Genomic DNA, 23,824 nt, shown 5'->3' on the forward strand with positions numbered 1-23,824 from the left:
TTTAAGCAAAGGAGATTGGTTGAATAAACTATGATACATATGCACAATAAGTACTATATGCTGTAAAAATGAATGATGATCTCTATGAATTGATTAAGGAGTGATTTCCAGGAGCTATTGTTAAGTGAAAAAAGCAAAGTGAAAATGAGCATAGTTTGCTACATTTTGTGTAAGAAAGAAGGAAAAATAACATAGCATACACATATCTCTACAAATAGAAAATAATGAAGATAGTTACCTATAAGGAGTGAGGGAAAGAAAGAAAGGGAGACAGTGACATTTCTTTGAGTATATATATTTTGCATACTTTTGGCTATTGAAAGCATGTTAATGTTCTACATATTCAAAAATTGAAATTGCATCTATAAGAATGGGCAAGAAGAAAATTCCTAAAACTGAACTCAAACTGAAACCAATGATCCCTACTGTATTTCAAATGAATACAATAATCTTAATAAAGGCAACAAAGAGGTAATCCACTTTATTTATAAGCACAGTGTTTCATACTTTCAGTCTATGCTGAGAAAGGAAATTAGGGAAGAATTACAAACAAATCCTGAGCCATTTTTATAGAATTTGTTTTTTGTAGTGGTACAGGAAAATCTATTCTAAAACAATTTTGGATTTATTATAGGTATTATCCCACGTTCTGGCTGTGGGAACAAGGGATATATAATATGGAATGGAGGAAGGCAAGAAAGAATCCTATGAGCATGAACTGGGATTGGAGGTATTGGTGTGAACTCATTTCTAATATATATATATATATTTGCACACTTACATATATATGTGTACATATACATTTTCTAGCTCTGTCTGAAAGATGCCAAGAAGAAAAAGCACTCCTGTAGCAATAAGCACATCTAGCACCCAGATGTTGGTTTCTAATACCATTTCCTACTCAAAGGAGCCAGGACTTCTTTGGTCTGGGGCAGGAAGTATACAAGATGAACCCGAGTATCTTGTTATGGAGAAAGTAGGGGAACACACACACACACACACACACACACACACACACACACACACACACAGATATACACACACCCTTCTGCTCTAACTCACTCCCCTTTCTTCCTTACTCCAATTTACCTGCCATTGTGTTTCCTAGGAAAGTGTCAGCATGCAAGCTTTTGCCTCTGGACCTGTCTTCTAGGAAGTTTGGGTAAAGGCTCTCTTATTCTAGGTTATAGATCTTTGAGATCCAACTGGAAATCTGAGCTGCTCATCATAACCTTTCCTGACTGGCAGGCCTCAAACTCCAATTTTTATTTCTGCAACCTGGTGAGAAGTTGTCACAAGCTCTGCTCAGCTTCTCAGTTGCCACTTTCTGATGAGCTATTCCGCTAAAAAGTCTCAATTGGCAAATATCTCAAGGAGAAAAGGGATGCCAAAGATTGGGCTCAGATTACTGGGTTCTCCTTCTCTCTGAGATCTTGCATCTAGAAATCCTTGGTTGCTCTTTAACGGCAACTGAAAGATATACAGTTGTCTTCTTTTTTGGTTATTTTCATCTACAAGCTGGGCCTGGAAAAAAGCTAGCTCCCCATTCGAGGAAACAGAACTTACCACCCTGGGTTTTAATAGGAAACCACAGGGTATTGCTAGAGAAACTGCTGTTTTCCTATAGATTCTTGCAGGCCCCCAGCTCTACAGAGAACAAAATGGGCTCTGTCCTCTCACCACTTCTCCTTTATTTCTGTGTTTTTCATTGTCTTCCTTTTGTAACAGCTCTACACATTTTGAATGTTTTTGTGAATGTAAATTTCAGCTCAATTTTTCCTTACCTCCTGCAGCTGGATCTTACAGCTGGAGACTTTTTTAAAATCCTCACTCGAGGATATGTTTTTATTGATGAGAGAGAGAGTCATTAATGTGAGAAACATCAATCGGTTGCTTCCCATACCCACCCTGACCCTGACCTGGGATCAAACCTGCACCCTTTCGATGCACGAACAACACTCCAACCAACTGAACCACTCAGCCTGGGCTCAGCTGAAGACTTTGTATACAGGTAGGAAAAATACAAAATACAGGCCGACTTAGCATTGGAACAATTATAAGGGAGATGGAGGTGGGGCATGCATCTCATAGATGTCTTCCTCCCTGTCCTCCATCCCATTACCCAGAGACCTTTCTGTAGTCCTGGTGTCTGCCTTCTACCCCTTTCCACAAATGCTGACTCCATTTCTCCCTTTCATGAGGATTCAAAATTATGTGCATCAGCTATTATATAGTATTGCCCTCTGGTGGTACAGAACTGTTAGCCCCTGTACTAAATGAGCCCAGAATGCTGCTGTTTTGAGCTCTTTGTCAACAAAGGAGGAGACAGAACAATTTTTTTAAAAAGGCCTGTCAACTCACACATCTTATAACAATGAGTCTGTCTTTCTGATCTTTTGCCCTCTCTCACCTGGGAAACTTGTGAATCATACCTGTTACAACTTAATTAAGAGTTAATAGGTAACAGGCAAGAGATTACTTTGGCTTCTTGGATTTTTGTTGTTGTTAATCCTCACTTGAGAATATTTTTTTCCATTGATTTTTAGAGAGAGTGGAAGGAAGATGGGGAAAGATAGAAAGAGAGAAACATCAATGTGAGAGAGACACATCAATTGGTTACCTCCTACATGAGCCCCCTCCAGGACCTGGGATCAAGCCTGCAACCAAGGTACATGCCCTTGACTGGAATCAAACCTGTGACCCTTCAGTCTGCACATTGACACTCCAACCAATGAGCCCAACTGGCTAGGGCGGCTTCTTATATTTTTTTTAAATGCTAACTAAGGGGGCTGGCTCTAGGTTGAGAAGGTAGAGTTGATTTAGAGACCGGGATTTGCCTAATTTCAAAATGCAGTAAACCCTCAATTTTGTGGACCTCAATTTAACAGACTTCAGATTTAATGGACAAAATTTCTGGTCCATATGTCATATGTGAAAATTAACACCCTGTTAATTTTAAAATGCTTTTAACCAAGATTTGCTTATAATTAAATTAACAGGTTATTTTTTTGTTGTCATTAATTCACTGTTGTCTTTAGGAAATTTTAGCGAATAGGCCATATGTTGGAAAAAACTGTAGTAATTTTGCTGACATAAATAAATATTACATAGCTACAACTATAGTCTACATATTTAAATCCAAGAGTCAATGCTCATAAACAATGTTTGGCAAAAGATTAGCATGTGATCACACCGCATTGTGTGCAGTAATTGGTTCTGTTGTCATGTGGCTTTACTTTCTGCAGCAGTTTTAGTCCGTGGGGGCCTATGTTCCGAGCACTAAGCCACGCCCCACCCGTGTGCATTTAACTCATGGTGACTGGTGAATGCACGCATTTACTAGACCTATTCAGCATAAATTTAAAATGAATAAATTTAATGAATTTTCACAGGGTCAATATAGGTATGTGACTACTACACAATTCAAGAGATAAAACATGACCACTATCTCAGAAGTCAACAAGAAAGGGTATGTGGGGAGTACTTGGTGATTAGGAAGAGTATTCTCAGGACACTGAGTTGCTGGCACATCCTTTGGGCTATGGTGCCTTCTCCTTTAAACGTTAAAGATCTAATAATAACCATCAATGTAATTGTAACTAATAAGAGAGCTTAGAATATGTGGAGTGATTTTTCTCCTTTGGTCCCTTGAAAGCAGTGGGTTAAGAATAGGCTTCAGGGTCCTGCATACTTGGGCTCAAGTAATGACTCCAATGCACTAGCTGTGTGACCTTGTGTAAGTGACTCAACCTCTCTGGACCCAAATAAAAAATAGGGATGTGAGGGCACTCTTATTCTCAATTTTACCCTCTTTCCTTGGAGAGCCTGGAAAGCTCTGCGGACACTTTTGCAGCTAAATTCTGGATGGGGGAAAACTCCCACTAGTTGGTGGTTTTCATGGGAGGTTTGGCAGGTGGAGCTGTTCCTACTGAGGCAAGCTTTGTTGTAGTGAGTTAATAAGCAGCCAAGAAAGATGGTCATCAGCTTCAGAGTGGGAGAGGTGGTTGTGACAGTAGCTATAGCGGCAGCGATAGCAGTTTCCTGATGGATCAGCTATGTAATGGGCCCTCATATTTAACTAGAGCCCCAATGCACAAAATTCGTGCAAGGGGCTTGGCCCACGCAGCTGTGGCGGCTGCCTCGGCCCTCACAGCCCTGGCTTCGTCCAGAAGGTCATCCGGAAGGATGTCCAGAAGGTCGTTCGGCTGTCCGGTCTAATTAGCATTATTATGCTTTTATTATTATAGATAGCTCATTGTCACCCCTTGTTTGTGCTCCTCCAGCCCTTACCGTAACCTTGTAAGCATTTTATTCCCTATACAACAATCCCCTTTGCTCAAAATACCTAGAATAACTTCTGTTTCTTGCACCAAAACTGGCACAGGATGATGATACTGCTAATTTCGGGGGATCATGGTATTAGGCAAGTTATGATTCCTGTTGCAGAAGAAGCGCTCAGTCCATGGTAGTCACTAATGATCACCAAAAGACTAACTGCTGGCTGTTAAAATTTGGGGAAACCAGTTCTGTTAAACTACATCTTGCTGCCCACCGGTGTTAGCAGGATTTTTTTTCCCCCCACTTTGCTTTTTTTTCAAGGAGTCAGCAGGCATCTATAACAAGAGGAAAAAATGATCCTTGCCTAATGTTGCTTTCCCCTTATGTTCTCGCCAACAATTCATGTTGCCTTAAGAGATTAGGCCTTTTTATTGCTCGCCTCATTGCCCTGCTGTCTGCACCGAAGTTACGTCGTGGCTGGCTGCGCATGTCCTTCTGATGGAGTCCAGGCCTGTTGCACAGAGAGCAAGGGGGTTATTTGATCTCTTGACTATGGTTCCTACAAGTCCCACTGAGAGTGTGCTTACCCACAGAGCTCTGCTAGGCTAATTGGCTCGGTGTAGCCAGAGAAGCAAAATTCCACCTAAAGCAATGAGTGTTACTTCTGGCAGGATTTGGCATTGGGGAGAGGGCAGCCTCTCTGGGGGCTCAGGGGTCAGCTCTGGGTCCCACCCAACCCTTTCAGAACCCCCACAGCTAGTGAGCAGCAGTTTCTTGATCTGGGTGATGGAAGGTCACTAAGGGCATCCCCTGCCTGTAGAGAGATTTTCACTCAGCCTGGACTGAAATCCTGGAACACAAGAAACCCCTCTGATTGAATGTCTGTCAAGATAGATGCAAAGCCAGATACCTTGCCCACTGAGTGCTGTTCCACAGACACTACTGGTGGGAAGGCAGAGAAGTTACTCTCTCCACCCCTGACTCACATGCTTTTGTGTGTGTGTGTGGGGGGGGGTTATTAAAAAGCTGGATGGAACTTTTCCCACTGTGCATTCTCATTAGAGCTCTTCCTGAAAGGCAAAGTTATCCTACGAAGCCAGCTCGTTAAAATCATTAGACCCTGGAGAGAGGTTTGGACTTAATCCTTCCATTGGCAAAAGCTTCATGAGAGTGGAGCCCCAGACTGTAGGCTTCCACAGCATCATTATCACCAACCCTGGGCCTCTGCCCCCACCTCAGTCACACTCATCTGCCCAGTCTTCTCAGATCTCAACCCAGCCCTGCAACTCCCAAACTCTTCAAATTCACTCCAGAACTATAAGGTCCTCATGATGGACTACTGAACTCAGGGCTAAGAACCAGTGTTTGAGAGGAGGAGGAGGAGGAGGAGGAGGAGGAGGAGGAGATTTACTTTTTGAAAAATAACTAAAAAAACAAACAAAAAAACTTTCCCTTTACTCTGAGTCCCTGTCTCTCTCTGTTGAATGTTCTTTCTCCTTACACACAGCAGAGTTCTCCAGCGTTAATGTGCATGAGAATTAGCTGAAGAAACCACAATGAGACACCACTTCACACCTACCAGGATGATTATAATAAAAAACATGAAAAAAAATAAGTGTTGGCAAGATGGGGATGGAACCCTCGTATGTAGAAACATAAAACGGTGTAGCTGTTGGAAAACACTTCGGCTTTTCTCAATAGTTAAAACATAGACTTATCACATGACTCAGCAATTCCACTCGCAGATATAAACAGCAAAAATCTGAACACAGGGACTTGAGCAGATACTCACACTTCCATGTTCATAGCAGTGTATTCAATAGCCAAAGCCAGAAGCAACCCCGTGTCCACTGACAGAAGAACGGGTGAGCAAAATGTGGTCGCTTCATGCAATGGAACAACATCAACCTTGAAAAGGAATGAAGTTCTAATACATACTACAACATGGATAAGCCCTGAAAACATTTATGTTAAGTGAAATAAGCCAGACATAAAATGACACATATTATAAGATTCCACTTACATGAACTATCTAAAATAGGCAAATTCGTGAGACAGAAAGTGGGTTACAGGTTACCAGAGGCTAGGAAAAACAGAGGGTTAACTGTTTGAGATGATGGAAAAGTTTTGGAAATAGATAGTGGTAAGGCTTGCACAATAGTGCTGATGTGCTGAATTGTATGTTTAAAATGGTTTAAATGTCATACTTTATGTTATATATATTTTATCACAATTTTAAAAAATGCAGAAATGCAGGTTCCTGGGATCTGCTCCTAGACTGGAGTCAGTAAGTCCAGGGTGGGCCCCAAGAAGTGCCTTTTGATCGGCTTTCCAAGTGTCTCTTATGTGGGTAATCCAGGGACCTGGTTTAGAATTGCAGATATGCATAAGCTATGCTAACTGCCTTTCTTATGAAAAACAAACAAACAAACAAACAAAAAGCAGTGCTTGCTGCTTTTCAGAGCTTGTCCTAAACAGAAGACATTCACACGGTACAGGTTGGGACAAGGTAAGGTAGACCAGGGCGCACTGGTCTACCCAGGCTGCATCTGCAAGTGGCCGTTTTGGCATCAGAGTACTAGCAGGGGCATCCCGTGGCCCTGGGATTCAGGGCTTTGGCCCACCTCTACGTCAGCACAGCCCTGCATTCTTCTCTGCCTGCATTCCCCCAGACAGGCTCTTCTGCTGGGTCCAGCAAAGGCCAAAGGCAAGAGGTGACTTTGGGTCCTGACCACTTTTTTTTTTTCCTTTTTTAAATATATTTTTTATTGATCTTTTACAGAGAGAAAAGGAGAGGGATATAGAGTTAGAAACACCGATGAGAGGGAAATATCGATCAGCCGCCTCCTGCACACCTCCCACTGGGGATGTGCCTGCAACCAAGGTACATGCCCTTGACCGGAATCGAACCTGGGACCCTTCAGGGGTCCTGACCACTTTTTGGAGTTGGTCATGCTGACTTCTTTCTCCCTAATATCCCCAGTGCCAGGGTCAGGTTTGTGCTTCTACCATCAGTAGTACCTGATCTCGCTTCTGGTATCCTTCCAATGATTGATACAATTTACTGTGTGTTTTGAATACATCTTTCCTTGCAGGTAAGTAAGCAAATTACTAGTAAGGAGAATGACCCTGGACAATTACAAAACATCTCTGGGCTGATATTTGAGAATTTGCACTTGCCTAGAAACTCCGATGTTCTTTGACCTTGGTTTACTCCTCCGTCCTGATGCCCTAAGACTGACTTTCAGAAACTGTTCCAATAGGTCCCATCCAAAGTAAAGCACAGGAAAGCCCAGCTTGGGAACTCAGATATAAGGACTGCCCATCTCCAGAAGGGGAAGAGGAGGAATGAAGAAGGCTCACTCTTTCATCCACTGATTTTTATTGAAGCTCAACTAGGTGCTACATCTGCACCAGTCCCTTGGGAAGTGGGAGTGAACAAGACACTGCTTGTGCCCACAGGAAGCCAGTCCAGGGTGTGTGTGAGGGGGGTGGGGGTGGAGGATGGGGGGAGGTGGGAAGAGTGGAGAAGAAATGAAAACTGACAACTATAAAATAGTTGTGGCTATTTTGGGGGCAGGACAGGTGTGTAGAGGAAAGGCCAGTGGCTTGATCTGAGGGGTCAGAAATGAGAGGACTCAGGGAAGAGTTCAGAAATGAGGGGACACTTTGAAGAGAATCTTGAAAGATGAATAAGTTTTTGGAGGCAGAGAGGACAGGGTTAGGCTCCCTTGCTTTGCAAGCAGAGTGAAGATGATGGTCCATTTGTATGAATCAGTGAAGATGATGGAGGGAGGGCAGTGGAGGAGGTGAGGGGGAGACGAGGCTGGAGAGTGCTGGGTGACGGTGACCGGGCCCGGGAGTGGGGCAGCCCTTGGGTGGTATGACACATTTACAAGTCTGGACTGGATCCTCGGGGCAGTAGGGAATACCATAGAATTCCCAGCAGAGGAGCAGTGTAGTCAGATTTGTGGAAGTTTTGAATGCCTGAAAAAATTTTTAAAAAGTGAACCTCCGCACTGGCCGGTTTCTCAGTGGTTAGAGCATCAGCCTATGGACCAAAGGGTCAGGAGTTTGATTCCTGGTCAAGGGCACATACCTTGGTTGCAGGTTTAATCCCCAACCCCTATCAGGGCAAGTTTAGGAGACAACCAACCAATGTGTCTCTCTTTCTCTCTCTCTCCCCCTCTCCTCCCTCCCTCCCACTCTCTCTAAAAATCCATGGGGAAAAATATCCCCAGGTGAGGGTTAAAAAAAAAAAAAAGAGTGAACATCTATGAACCCAAGATTAAATTAAATAATTACTAATGTTTTTTCAAGTTTGCTTAATGTATTTCTTTCTATCTAAAATATTTTAAGACAAATCTAGATATCCTAACCATTCCCCTCTAGAAACTTCAGGCTACATGCTTTACAAACAAGGATTCTTTTTTTTTTTTTTTTTTACACAACTATACTACCATTAATTATCACACCTCACATAATTAACAGTAATTTCTTAGCCTCTACCACCAAGTTCATATTCAAATTTCCCTGGTCACCCCCCAAATGCATTTGTCTCAAGATTGATTTGTATGAATCAGGATTCAAATCAAGTCTACGTACTGCATTTGTGATTTTTGTTTTAGGAAGAGCACCCGGAGAAGGTGAAGTTAGGAAGGCTCATCTCCTGGCTTCGGAGACTGGCCAAGTTACATTGTTTTAGTTGGAAACTCAGGTCTGGAGTTCAGGAAAGCATGCTGGGCTCAAATCATATCTGCCTTCCTGGGTGAGAAAAGGAAAGGGTGGGGTCTGACCCTGAGGTGGCAATCCCTGAGGGGGTGGGGACACAGGTCCTTGGCAGCCTTCTGAGAGATGGGAGCTTGCCTGTGGCAGATGTGGTTGAGGGCAGGTCAAGCAGTGACAAACAACCTTGACGTTTTGTTCAGGGCGCCCTGTAGCAGCTCTGAGGCTGGGTCAGTGGAGTGGTGGGAGTCCTGCGGTGCCCAAGGCGATGGCGGGGTGGGTGCGGGGGATGCACAGCTTTTCAGGAAGCTCCACGGAGAAAGCATGAGACAGAGAGGGTCCAGGTAAAGAAGAGTGTCTTCAGGGATGGGAGGTCCTTGAGCCTCTAAAAGGCTGAGGGGCCAGAGCCCATCACTGGAGAAGGGGGGGTGGGCAGGCCTGGGGGTGGAGGGTAAACGGAGACCACTTTCTGGAAGATAGTCTAGCTGTATGTAAAAAGCTTTAAAGTGGCCTTAACATTGAGCTTGCCTGCAGAAACCAATGCTAAGGAGAGAATTGAAGATTCACAGAATGCTTTATCTAGGAGGTTTGTTGTTGCCTTATTAATAATAGGAAAAGCTGAGAGTAGCTTGCATGTATAACAATAAGGATATAATTATATGTGGACTAGGGGCCCAGTGCATGAATTCGTGCGCCTTGAAATGAACTGTGGGCCGCAAGGCTGTGGTGGGCACAGGGGCCGGTCTCGGCCCATCCTCCGTGCCCTCACCAGGCCCCTCCTGCTGAGGCCCCTGGTCCTTTGTCTGCCAGCAGCCCCGTTCCCATGGCCACCGCTCCCACACGCTGATGGCACTGGCCCCGCTTGCACCCAATGACAGAGCGGAGCCATTGGGACCAGCACCAGCAGCAGGTGCAAGTGCCACACGCTGATGGCACTGGCCCCTATCGCCCCTCAGAAGCATGGGGAGGTGGAGAAGCCCTCAGGCGATCGGGGCTGGCAGCTGCCGCTCGCACCCACTGACAGGGCCGAGCGATCGGGACCAGAGCCGGGAGCTGGCAGCGCGGGCGAGCGGCGGCAACGGCTGCAAGTGCAAGCGGGGCAGCGCCAACAGTGGGTGCGAGTGACAGCTCCAGCGCTGGCAGCGGGTGCAAGAGGTGGCTGCAAGCCCTGATCACCCCTCAGGAGCAGGGGGAGGTGGAGAAGCCTTGAGGAGCGATTGGGGTCAGCAGCCACTGATGATACCCGCTGATGGCACCAAGTGATCAGGGTCGGCACCGGGCACCGGCAGCAGGTGCGAGCACCAGGCAGGACTGTGGAGTGTGGGAGCAAAGAATTTTCAGTAACCACCAGAGGTTTGCCCCATGACAGCGATCAGCGCCCCACTTGGTCTGGCGCCCCCACTCACCTGATCCACCATCCCGCTGTGGCCGACACCGCCATGTTCTGCGCTCTGCCACCTGCTGCTGATGCCCGCCATGTTTCACACGCGCCCCCTGGTGGTCAGCGCATGTCATAGCAACCGGTTGTTCGGTTGTTCCACTGTTCGGTCTATTTGTATATTAGGGTTTTATATATATAGATTCTCAGCCTCAACACCTTTGACATTGGGGTAGGATAATTCTTTGTTGTAGAGTCTGTCCAGGGCATTGTGGGATGTTTAGCACCCTGGCCTCTCTCCACTAGATGCCAGTAGTCACCACTCCCCACAAACTATGATGACCAAAAATGTCTCCAGACATTGAAAAATGCCCTGAGGGAGGAGCAAAACCTAGTGGTTGTGAAGCACTAGGTTAAAGCATTATATCCATATGGGGGCAGACAGTTTTCTAGAATTATTAAGGATGTGTGCACAGTTTTATTTGTTTTTACATACAGTGTTGCTGTGGATCCAAAAATTTACTTTAAGATTTATTTTTTAATATAATATACATGCAGCAAAGTACACATGTTTTAAGTGTACAGCTCAGTGGATTTTCACTAAGTGGGCATACCTGTGTAACCATACGCAGATCAAGAAACAGGACATCAGCCCTAACTGGTTTGGTTCAGTGGATAGAGCGTTGGCCTGTGGACTGAAGGGTCCCGGGTTTGATTCCGGTCAAGGGCATGTGCCTGGGTTGCAGGCTCTATCCCCAGTAGGGAGCATGCGGGAGGCAGCCGATCAATGATCCTCTCTCACCATCGATGTTTCTATCTCTCTCTCCCTCTCCCTTCCTCCCTGAAATCATTAAAAATTTATATATTTTTAAAAAGAAACAGGACATTACCAGCCCTCCTAGAAGTTCCCCTTGTGTCCCTTACAGTCACCCACTCCCTCCAAGGATGATCCATTTCCAGAGATTCCATTTGCCCATTTAAAAACTTTATATATAAATGGAATCATGTCATGTGAACTCTTTTGTGTCTGGCTTCTTTTGCTCAGCGTTGTCGGTGAGATTCATCTATGTTATGGTGTGGAGTTGTAGTATATCATAATGAGCATATATTACTTTTAAAATCATAAAGCTATTTTTAAAAGATGGCAGATGGCAGCTATTAAAAACCGGGATGCTTTCCATTTCCCGATGAGTGCGCTCCAGTCCTGCTGGGGAGCTGGTCCTGGCCTCCAGCCAGGTTGCCTGGCCTCTCCCAGTTGCCTCTCCAGGATGAGGAAGGATCTGTACTGATTCCACCAACCCCTGGCTCACCCATGATGGGTATTTGTGGTTGAGCCCCTTGATGAGGAGACCAATAGACAGGCAGAGGAGGGCATGTGTGCATCTTGCACACAGCTGACCAGGAAGTGGGGCTGTGTCCAGGGTGGGGTCAGGTCCTCCTGAAGCCAGGATCTTCACCTCTTGATCCTCCGGAAGGGAGGATGTTCCCATGGTGATGGTTGCTGACATGTCCCTGGCAGAGAAACAGAAGTTTCCCCGCAAAAGTTGCCTCATCTAGTCCCCTGGGTGTCACGTTCCTTAATATAATGTCCTTGTTTATTCTTCATAACAGCCTTATAAAGGAGGGGCTTCCATGGGCTCCCATTTAGGCCCTATGAGACTGAGACTGAGACTGAGAGAAGTTAATTTGCAAAAGGGCACAAGCTGGGCTTTAAGCCCTGATCTCTGTGACCCCAGTTTCGCCTCTCAAGTCCACCTCCCTGCCCCTCCCATCGCCGGCTGAGATGGGGAGATGGGGGTCATGACTGAGTTTCCAGTGGTGGACTTAGCCAGCTGTGTGGTCAAGCAAGTCATTATCTCAGACTATGCCTTAGTTGGTTTGACCAGAAAATGGACAATTCAGTATTTTTCTTCTTTTTGCTCTAGACCCCTCCTCCTCTAACCAGCAGGAATCTCTGGGAAATTTTTGTTCTGGAAAAAACGGAGGCACTTTTACGACTCTCTCCTCACCTAAACGTGCTGGGCCTGGACAGAGCGCAGACCCTGGGGCTCTGACCATTTTCCTACGCTTTGGACCCCGGGTGCCCCCCGGCTTTGATGTTGTCTTGGTAAATGTCCCCGAGTCACCGGTGGGCTCTGATCTCTCCAGCACCTAATAATTCAAATAGCCTGGGGTAGTGAGCAGCTAATCAGCTGGGCAGCCCTTGCAGCTGCACAATGAGGTTGAGGGGTAAGGGGTCCCTTTTATTCTTAGGTCTCATTCCACAATCTGATGGCCAAGGCAGGCACCACCGTCCACTGGCCCAGTGGGGAGGTTAATTCCTGCAAGAACCGGGGCGGGATCTGCCTGGCCAAGGCGGCCGGTTGCACATTTTGAATCATGGCTGTCCAGGCGAGGCCATCGGGTGGGAATTAAAATTTAATTTAGAAAGTCCTGTCTCTGCGGCCCTGGTGGCCGTCGTCTGGGTGATTGACTGGCTGGTTTCTTTCACCTTCACACGCCTTGGGTTTTTACTGGCGGAGGAAATGAAGGCTGAACTGGGGCAGGAAATTCCATGTACACAGGTGTTTCTGGTTAGCCCCATCCACCTCGCCCAGGGGCACAACTGGGGGCCAGGGATGCCTGTGTGAGCTCGGGGGCCTCTCTGGCCCCACAGCTGCCACAGCTTTGCATCTAGAGAATGCTGGGCAGGGCACTCAGGCTATGGCAGGACAGACAGAGGTACCAACAAATGGCCCCCTGCCTATCCCCGGGAACCCAGTGAGCATCTGCCACTGACACAAGATTATAGAGGCCACTGGGTGAGGCCACTCCAGCCTCCGTGCCTGCAGTGGGTAGCTGGTGGCGCCAGGGCCTGACCTGGGAGATTAGCAGCGCCCTGAGGTAGTGTTTACACGTTGTAGCTGGCACTTCATGTGGCTGACCTGCCCCCATTTTCACATCTTCTGAAGGGCTTAGGGATCCAAAAAGCATGCCCTTCCTGCTTACAGGGTCTCTAGAGAGGTTATGGAGGGCAGCCTTAGGCTTGGTCTGAGATGGTCATCTGCAGGGTTTGTTTCAGAGGCTAAAGAAGCAGCTTCCCTCATCCCATAATATCCCGGTACTGCCATCAGGGCATTTCTACCATTTGTTACTCACTGCCCTGGGCTCCTGTTAAACCCATAGTGTACCTGGAGGGAGGGGGCATGCTGAGAAATGGCACAGAGAGCCACATAGGGGGACTCTGGGCAAATGTCCACCCCCAACCCCACCCACCTCAGTTTTCTCATCTGTAAAATGGGAATCATAGGAATGAACACTACTGGCTTGGCACAAGAAAATGGGATACCATCTCTAAAACACTGGGCCCACACAGAGAATCTCCACATAGCTCTCAACTGGGCATCCAGCTCCTGGGAACATCCCCAAGGGAATTGCTCAAAAGAAAAATTATTTTAGAAATAGTTTAGGGTATAAATTTAACAGCAAAAAAAAGTGTAACCAAATGTAAATGCCCACCAATTAGTTATAGACTGAGGTGTGTCCTTGATGTCACAGTGAATAACTAATAAAATCAATATGACAAGTTTAAAGTCATGTAAAATGCCCAGGAAATAACTGAAAAATCTACGCACCCTGATCACAACTGCGGGAAAATGTATATCCTGATGAAGGGAGATGTAAGTAATTATTTCTTTAAATCATTTGACATTTAAATGCATAATTAAAAATGAAAATTCAATAATAGAGATAGATATGAATATGTCTAAGTTATGAAATTCCTACTAAGATGAGAGGGAATCTGTGTCATTGATCTAAGACAGGGTTTATGTGATCCCAGAGGCTGGAGAAAAACCTGTGACTGGGACCCTGCCCCTGGGGGGACATAGAAGCAGGGTCATCAGAGTGAGAGTGCCAACCCAGTGAGGTTCTAGGGTATTGTAGGATATCCTGGGTATACTGGGGGGAAATGGGGCTGAACCCTGGTCATAGCCCATGACCCTACATCCTCCCTCTGTCCAGCATACTCCCTCTGAACTGAGCCCCTGAGGAGGGGTGTCTAGCCGTAGAGTGAGAGAAAAGTGTTTTCATTGCTGTGAGGAGTTCCAAGGCTGAGCACCTGAACAGCACTATAAGAAGGACCTCTTGCTCTTCTCAAAGCATGATTGAATGGCGGCTGCGTGTGGCTGTGTAGGTTGGGAGATCGAGGGGGTCTAAATTGAGCCTCCTGAGAGCAGGCTGATTTGTCCTCAGACCCCTGCCTTGGGCAACAAGGCATATAGGGTGGGCGCCTCTCCCTCAACAGAATTCCCATCATTCAAGGCACAGCTTCGTCCTCCTCCTGCCAGAAACCTGTTCTGACCAGCCCAGCCCTTGCTGCTCTGAGCTCAGAGCCCCTCTAGAATTTAGATGTAGTCCTAAGTCCCTGGGGAATAGGGACAGGGCCTCACCCTTTCTCTGCTGCACCCCCCTCCCTCCACCAGGCTTTCATTTCCTCTTCTAAAACCGCTTGCAGATATTTCTGTTGCATTCCTCCCCACTCCCCCCTGACAAGGGTTGTGAGACAGTAACTCACATCCCTCCTGCTGCATCTCCCGTTCCTCATGCGGGTATCAGTGTGGTTACTTCCAAGGGTAAGCCTGGCTCTTACCCAACTCCTAGCTCCCCAGGCCCCACAGCACATCAGATCGGGGGCTTGTCATCCTGGAGGGAAGGGCCAAGGAAGGGAACTTCCAAACATTGAGCCCTTGCTGTAGGTCATCTGTGCTAAGTACTGCACATGCATCATCACATTTCATCCTCCCAAGCACCCTAGAGACAGGCAATATCCCTGCTTTACAGATAGGAGAAACCAAGGCTGGGAGAGGTTGGTCTCTCCCCCAAGGTCACTGAGCTAGTAAGTGGTAGAGCTGGGATCCAAACTTCAACTGTCTGACTCCGAAGTCTAGGCTTTTCTTCGCTCTAAATCCCTCCACTCAGCCTTCTCTTTTGTCTGCGGAATTCTAGGAAGTGTTAGTTCTGTTTCTCATCAGCTGGGCCTTGTGCTCCCCATGGAGCAGGGTCTCTGGGCATTTGCACATCATCTCTAGAGGCAAAGCTTGAGTGTACAGAGCCTCCTCTCAGGGTCCAGAGTGTCCAGAACCAGCTGGCATCAGAGGCATTCTGGCCTCTTTCCCTGTCACATGGAAATGTCATTTATAGTCAGTCGGCTGTAGTTGGAGGGCTGCCTTTTAGGTTCAGTGAGTCAAAGGACCACATGGAAACACTTTAGCCTGAGCCAGCGCTGGAGGAGCCCTGGCTCATAGCCATGAATGGCGGCGGGTCCAATAACGCTGAGCTCCAGGCATGCGTATTGCCAAGAAGCCAGAGGGGTATGGAGGCTGACCGGCTCCCCCAGCCCCGCAAAGGCCCCGCACGGTGCTGGGCATGTGAGAGAAGGGCCTCCATTGTTGGGGCTGTCTGGGTGATGAAATGCTCTATGCTATGGCTATCTTGGGGGGCGGGGAGGGGAAACATGTGCCTCAGAGGTTGTATGCAAGTGTATGCATGTTTCTGTGTCCAAAAAGGAACCATCGCTCTCTCTGCATGTTTAGGTGTCCAAGGCTCACAAAAGGCGAAAGACCCCACTACCCACGAGCCTGCAGCAGGAACCAGGGGGTTCAGCCATTCAGCATGTCCAAACATCCGAGATCACCCCGAGGACTGCTGGTTGGGGGAGATGTGCCAGGCCATGCCAGTATGTGAGGGTGAGGAATGGGGATGCTGGTCAGGTTGGCTCTTGAGACAGAATGGAGCTCCTCTTGATCCTCCTCCCACCCTGACCACACAGGCTGCAGAGAGCGGTCCCCCCCGGCCTTCGGGGAAGATGGCTCCCCCAACCATCATCTGTGAACCTCATCTCCAAGTTTAGAGCTTCCTCCCCAGGTGGGGGTGCCCCTCTCTGAGCTGCAATTTCCCCATCAGCCTAGGGCCGTATATCTTTTCCTCTTTTCTCCTGGCTGCTTTATGGCTTGCTGGAAACACCTTCCCTTAGCACTTCGAAATGTATCACTTGAAAGCATCTTAAAGTTAACCAATGTGATTCTTTTTTAATTTGAAAGGGCTTATTTCTCAGAATGGCTTTCCTGATCATATAGGAGGGCATGCTCCCTAATATTAAACCTTTTCTTTAAAAAGAGGGGAAAAAAATGACTCACATCTGTTTGATATTTAATTCAAATTGAATGGCAGGACAGGAACAAAATTACACTGCAAAAGACCATAAAGTGTGATGTATAAAAGAGCCAAGCATACCAAACCTATATGCCAGAAAATTTGAAATGCCACAGGATTGAGGGGACGTGACCTGGGCATGCGGGTGTCTCTGACCCATAAGCCAGAAGGGTAGTCACCAAGCTGAGAGACACTGGGAGGGGGAAGAGGGGCTCACTTTGCACTGGAGAATTTTCTAGGGACTGGTTTCTAGCCACATGTGAGTCTGGGGTATGGGATCCAAGCCTCAGGCAGGGGTTCTGTTCTTGTCTGGAATCCAATGCCAGTTGCTCCAGGCTGTGGGGAGGGGGGCCTATTTGGGGCTCCCCGAGGGGCTTCTGGGTAATGTTCACACAAAGCCTGGGTGGTCAAGCAGGGACTGCTCTGTTCTCAGTGTCCAGGAGGCCCTGGGGTTTGGCCATGGCTCAGAGATTGAGTTGAAAGCCTGTCTGCTCCCAGTTTATCAGAGATTCCAGCATCCCATGTGCAAGCGGGCAGAGAGATGGGGTGGGCCCGGAGAGCTGTGCTTTCCTTCCTTATGAGAAGGAAGGTGGCCTCGAAATGCCAGGTGACCTGTCACTGCCCCGAGCTCTGAGAGAGAGGTCCCAGGAAAAGGGTGCGTGTGGTCTCTTACTTATTTCCCCTGTTGCATGTTTTAAGTCAGAGGACTGATTCCAGGGACCAAGCACAAGCACTCCAATTGTGAACCGTTACCGGGTAACATCTCTAGGTGGGCATTGACAGTGGGGCTCTGCAACCCAAGTTTAGCCAGAGCCAGTAGGCTGCTCCTCGCCAGGCGTGCACGGAGAGAAGGGGTGCGGAAAAGAGCAAGGATCTGGCATAAGTCAAATGCCGGGTCCCCCACTTACAGGCTGAGTGAATCTGGGCATGCTTTCCCTCTCTGGGCCTTGGTTCCCTTACCTGTAGTATGGGATGGTTTAACATCGTCATAAGATTATTTTGAATCTCTAATGTCATAAATATAAACACATTCACTTCTAAATAGCAAAATGTTATACAAATTTGTGTGTGTTTCTTAGAATGGTTACTCTGACCTCTCCAGGGCTTCTGTGCAGGCACCGCCTTCATGTCCACGTTGGTTATTTTGCACAAGGGGCTGCGACTTTTTCAATATCGAGGTGTGCTGGAGCTATCACACACTGTCTTGTAAGAACTGATTGTTAGACAATCCATTATTAAAGACTAAATTGTGTAAACTTACAGTTAAATTATATAAAGTACAAAGTTAATAATCAAAACTCACAGCTTCCTAGTTATTTTCCTATATTTTATCATATCTGTGCTCTTGAGGTCATTCCCATGTTTACATGCATATCTGTATGGTGGAAATGCTCTGTAATGGTGTGATCACTATGCATCTCTTTCCAACTCCAAGTTCAGTGATGTCATCTTGGTGCCTTGAAATTGACCATGGTGGGGGAATTTACACCACCGAAATTGGAAATCAGTAGACACTATAGCCAGAGCTGTCCCAGCATTCCCAGGATCTTGTTTCCAGGGTGTATGGTGTTTCTTTATTCAGAACACTCTGGCCTCCTCCAAATGCCCCCCACCATTCCTCTAATGAGATCTCTCCCAGGCTTCTATTTTTCCCCTGAGCTGAGCCAAAACATTCCCTCTGGTTTGTAAAGCGTGCTGAGAATCTCAAGTGGAGCTATTTTCTTTCTGTAACTGAGGAGCAAATCTCACAGCTCATAATTACCCTGTGGTTTTCTAGCCGGCACTTTACCTGGGGTGCTTGACAGAGCCTAGAGGCCGGCGTGTGTGTGTGTGTGTGTGTGTGTGTGTGTGTGTGTGTGTGTGTGTATATGCGCGCGCGCCTCGCGCATGTTGGTGTGCTGGGGGTGAGGGAGTAGGGAAGGAGAAGTCAGACCACATGAGGCTTTCCTGAGGTTTCAACTTGTTTTTGCATAGCAACCACAGGCCTGGGGGAAGAGGAGAGTAAAACTGAAAGATGGAACCTCCTGATTATTAGCTTCTCTGCTTGGCTTCCAATGAGTGTCCCCAGGGGACCATGTGTTCCTTAGTAATGAGGCCCCGCGCTGGTTGTGGAAGCCTCCGATCTCAAGCATCCAGCCTCCCAGGGCAGAGCTCCAAGTCGGGGAGCTCGGCACCTCGTGCATGGGTTTCTGAGTGGTGAAAGAATGGGTGGTCATGCTGCATCATGGAGGCAGGACGCATCTGGAAACAGGAAAACCTGTTGGTGGATGGTGAATCGGGAGTGTGGGCCTTGCATGGTTCTCCTGGGATTTGTCCTTGGCTTCTGGGCTCGGGTCCTGGGCATATAGTGAGTTCATTCACTGAGCAACTCACTCACTCTGGCCTCTTCTCACCCTGAGCAATTAGTTGTTTAAAGTGCATTTTAACTTTTTAACCAGGAGCTTGGTTGTGGTTTGAGCTTCTTCCCAAAGCCTCCCTCCTAAAGGTCTGCTACCACACCACTCAAATTCTTTCTCTTAACTCAGTGTCTTGTGATTCAGTCAACAGACCCTTACTGAGGACCTACTGGGTGCCAGGTGGCTGCTCCATCCAAGTCCATGACAGTTTCTTCCATGTGTAGGGGCGCTGCTCGTGGGAGGTTCCAGCATGGCGCAGAGCACACAGTAAGAACACAAATTCCCAGCCGAGGGAAACTTTTGTCCCATGGATCACTGGCTGGAAATCCCTGAGTATCCCAACACTGGCTTGGAGCTAAGAGGGAGCGGCTCCTTCGTGGAAAAAGTCAGGGACGCGTCCTGGAGGGAGGAACGTTTCGGGATGGGTGGTGGTTAAGGTGAACGGCTGGCGTTTATTGAGCGTTTCCAAGGTGCACGCACAGAGTTCCTTCTTGCAAGGTGTGTTTCGGTCTTCGAGAGGCGAGGTGGAAACTAGTAGTGTCCCCATTTAATACACAAGGAGCAGGGGCTCGGGAGATGAAGGCCGTTCCTGAGTCAGTAAGTTGAGAGCAGAGGAGATATAGGTCCTGCTCCGCTGCTCCATCTCTGAAGCGAGGGGAGGGGCTTTCAAAGCAGGTGTCCCAGTGGGAGGGGTTGTGTGGGCTAGGCCAGCGCGCACCCAGCTCTCTTCTGTACCTCACTGCATGGCACTTGTCCTTTTAGGGGGCACCGAAGGTCACATGGGTTGGGATGTCCTTGGTGGAGGGAAAATCTGTGTTGGCCAATTCCTTCGGGAGGCCTCGGGGCTGTGGAGTCCTCTACGCTGTGCCCCCCTCTCCATGTTGGGTGGCCACCCCAGGGCCCCAGGTGGGGGCTGAGGGTTACTGAAATGAGATTACTCCCTACGCTGGCTTTGACTGTGCACCCTCAGATCCATCACTCTCCCTTCCCTCCTCTGCTCTGGACTGCAGGGGAGCCCACCTCCAGGCTGCATTGCCTAGGCCAGTGATAGGCAACCTTTTGAGCTTGGTGTGTCAAACTTCGCCAAAAAACTGAGCATAACTCGGGTAGTGTGTCACTTTGAGGGAAAAACATTATTTCGCAAATGTTTCATCCTCAGGAGCAGCAAATGTTTCATCCTCGGCATGTGGCCGCCTCAGTGGCCGCGTGTCATCAGAAATGGCTACGCGTGTCAGTGCTGACACGCGTGTCATAGGTTCGCCATCACTGGCCTAGGCTGTTTGTTAGCTGCCTTCTGGCTGGCTCAGCCAATAGGAGCCCACTGGGGTGTGGGGCAAGGGAGAGACCAGGGTCTCTCTCTCTCTCTCTCTCTCTCTCTCTCTCTCTCTCTCTGCCTCGGAAAGCCTCTGGCAGCAGCTGCACCAGCTCCCCCTGGACAGCCTCTGCCTCAGAGGGCCACCACCTCTCTCAATTGCCCTGCAGCCCCAGGGGTGGGAATGGGCAAGAGTAACAACTTCCTGTTCTGGCTGATCTCTGAACTGCATTGTCTGTGTGGCTTCTGAGTGACACCATCACCTGTGTACCCAATGCCCTGAATTAAACTTTTGAAATACTTAGAGTGATTTTTGTTTTCCTGACTGATACACTCCCAGCCCTACACTACCCCCACCCCCAAGCAAGATGACGAAATAGGGTCCATTTTCTTAGCCCAGCAAACTGCAGGTGACTGGAAGAATGTTATCGGAGATGCAATTATGAAAACCCCAGGGCTGGCTGCCTGACTGAGCTCTCCCTCCAAAGGCCCCAGTCTCTGCTTTCTTCTGAAGATTCCCCACCCCGACCCCTGCCTCTGCACCTTTAAAGGAAAGCAGGCAGACGTCTCAGCTGGGCTCTTTCCAGCAGTTCGAATGGTGGCTTTGCTTGGGATCTGCTCTATGTAAGCTCTGGGTTGGGGAACAGAAATAACAAAGGAGGAAAGAAAACCCCTCCAGAAACACAAACCCCAAGGTCTCTTCTTCCTTCCAGGGCTGTGATTTCATTTTTATTCACATCTGTCCTTTCTCAGACTCCTTCCTGGCCGTTCCTAACGCCTGGAGCTGGGCATCGTAGCTGTAATTCCCCTCCAGCCCCGAAGAAGTGTGTGCTGTGGGGAAAAGAGGCAGAGAAGACTAAGAGCTGAGGAGGACTGGCATCGCGCAGGAGTGCACATTTTTGTAGAGCGAGCCCCATGCCAAACGGCACTGGAAAGCACTTTCAACTCATGTTCCTGAAGAAAAAAATAATTAAACTCTTCTGTCTGGGATCACCTTGCTTCCCACATCCCCTCACTTAGGATGTTTTGTTCCCACTGGAGCATGTGATTGGAAAACAAAGGTAAATGAGAGCAATTTATTCCCGGATCATTTTTTTTTCTCCAACAGGATTAAAGCTGCCTCAGCCATAAAGAGTTTACAAACTCTGAAGAAAGATAATAACTTCCCTTCTCACAGCCCGGTCATGGGGAGGTAATGCATGTTTCCAATCATCTGAGAATGTGACTCAAATGGTAAGTTTTATTTCACTTTAATCCGCCTGTGAGTTCACGTTCAAGGTAAGAGGGATCACAGCCCTGCAATGCGAACAGAGTTTATTAACTGCAGCATCACGCAGGTGGAGGAGCTGGGTTGGTTTACTCTCGCCCCAAAGCCTGGCACCGGCTATGGGGGCCTGGCGTGGTGGTGAGTGTCCGGAGCACGGGAATGCAGGCAGAGCTGCCACAGAGAAGAGAAGCTCGAGGGTCCTAATGGTCCTGTGTGGCTCTTTGGGAACCAGCTAACCTGATGGCAACATCAGCACCACCAGATGCCATGGACTGGGAGCCGAGGAGGAAGAGGGCACAGAGCGGAGCTGGAGAATGGAGCGCACACAGTAGATACAGTGGCAGGCAGGTCTCCCAACCTGCAGCGCTATGCCTGTCTATCTGTCTATCCTCTGCCCAGCTCCAAGGTGGCCACCGGGGGAGGTGGTGCAGGAGGTGAGAACCTTCCACAGTGACTGGGGTTTACTTGCTTCTGCACATCTCTTTGCTGCCTGCAGCCTGGCTGCTGTAGAAAAACTTAGTTCGTAGTTCCGCCTTGCTCTATGACTTAGTCACAAGGAGACCTTGAGCCAGCCCCTGGATTACATCTTGCTTTATACATGTATGAAGGGACCATCCATTTGAGGGGAAGGGGAAATGTTTGCCTACTGTGGGACTTTAAGGGCCCCTCTTTCTACAGGGAAGCTCACTCCTCCCGGCCAGCATTACCCTCTCCAGTCCTGTCTTTAAAAATGCAGATGCCTCCAGCAAGGCAACATCTTAGCTTCGTACGCCACATGGAATCTCTCAAAGAGACAGCTCTGGTCTGTGTGGGTGGAGTGTTGGTACAGGGAGGATGTTCCTGGTGTGTGTTTGGGGGGGGGGGGGGTGGTTGGCCTCCATTGCACTGGGTAGAGGTGAGGGCTGGGGGAGACTTGGTGAGCCACAGGCCAAGGCCCGGTCCAGCCATCCTGACTGCGTCTGCTCACAGCCCTCCCAGGTCTCCCGGAGGTGCCTGTCTCCTCTGTGCCTCTGTTTGGGGCAGGAAGTGCTGGCTGACAGCTCTCTTGGTGACATGGGGCACTGTCAGATCCGTCAACCTTCCTCAGTAGTCACCACACAGAAGATCAAACACGCAGACTTCTGGTTGGGTTTGGGCTGCAGAGACTCAAGAATGAGGCAGAAGCACCAGCCTCGTTCAGACCCAGCCCGAGAGTCTGGGCTGCTGCAAGTGGGCCTCTACTGTCTGCCGGCGGCTTCTCGCCCTTTTTGCCCCAGCTGTCCAACCTGCTTCTAGTCCTACCCTACCCTCACCTGCCCTGGGGAACCTGGCAGTTGCCTTAGCACAGCCAAGGTGACTGCTTCCCTGGCCACTATGCCTGTCTATCTGTCTATCCTCTGCCCAGCTCCAAGGTGGCCACCGGGAACATAAGAGTGAGCAATCCGTGGTCCTATCTGCGTGGAGCGTGAGGTCTCACGAGAAACAGACACGGAAACTGTGGTCGCAGTGTGCCAATGTCCCACGTAGGACTGCCCATGCTCAGCCGTGGCCTTTGCAGTAGGCCTGTGGTCGGCAAACTGCGGCTCGCGAGCCACATGCGGCTCTTTGGCCCCTTGAGTGTGGCTCTTCCACAAAATACCACGGCCTGGGTGAGTCTATTTTGAAGAAGTGGCGTTAGAAGAAGTTTCAGTTTAAAAAATTTGGCTCTCAGAAGAAATTTCAGTCGTTGTCCTGTTGATATTTGGCTCTGTTGACTAATGAGTTTGCCGACCACTGCTCTAGGCCATGGCCAACACTCTGGTGCATCTGCCATCACGTTCTCACGGTGCTTCTTGCCTTTCGTGTCCCCCTTGACATGGGGCTCGAGGGGATGCAGGGCCTCACTTACAGACACTGCCGCTCTGCTCATCTGTCCACTGAGAAAACTATTCCTCCCGTGGCCTACCTGGCCCCTCACTGGTCCCTTATTTGAAAAGACCTCCCCTGAGTGAAATAACTGCTGGGTTGAATTCTAACACAACCCCCACCACACCTCTCACGAGCCCACCTCTCTGGGAAGCCACCTTTTCCTGAAGACCTGTGCCCTCTGGTCAGCCAAGGCTTTGATCCAGAAATAACTGAGAGCCGGGGGGCGTGAGGATGAGGAGGAAGCCGGTGACAAGGAAGTTCAGGCGGGCCCAGGCCCCGCTCCCCACGCCCAGGAAGCCCTGAGCTCTGCTTGCATTCTTTTCAGAAATGTGAGCCCCCACCTTTCCAATTTCCTCTTACACCTCTTCTTCAGTTCCCGCCCCTGCCTC

The 23,824-nt window shown here is 48.5% G+C and overlaps 1 protein-coding gene across 1 annotated transcript in view; it reads right to left on the reverse strand.

Moving 5' to 3' along the window:
- Positions 1 to 23,824, reverse strand: part of LOC103286545 (core histone macro-H2A.1) — a 109,594-nt gene that overhangs the window by 82,571 nt on the left and 3,199 nt on the right. The window lies entirely within an intron of this gene.

The sequence above is a fragment of the Eptesicus fuscus genome, chromosome 6 (genome assembly GCF_027574615.1).
Source record: "Eptesicus fuscus isolate TK198812 chromosome 6, DD_ASM_mEF_20220401, whole genome shotgun sequence".
Classification (NCBI taxonomy): Eukaryota; Metazoa; Chordata; class Mammalia; order Chiroptera; family Vespertilionidae; genus Eptesicus; species Eptesicus fuscus.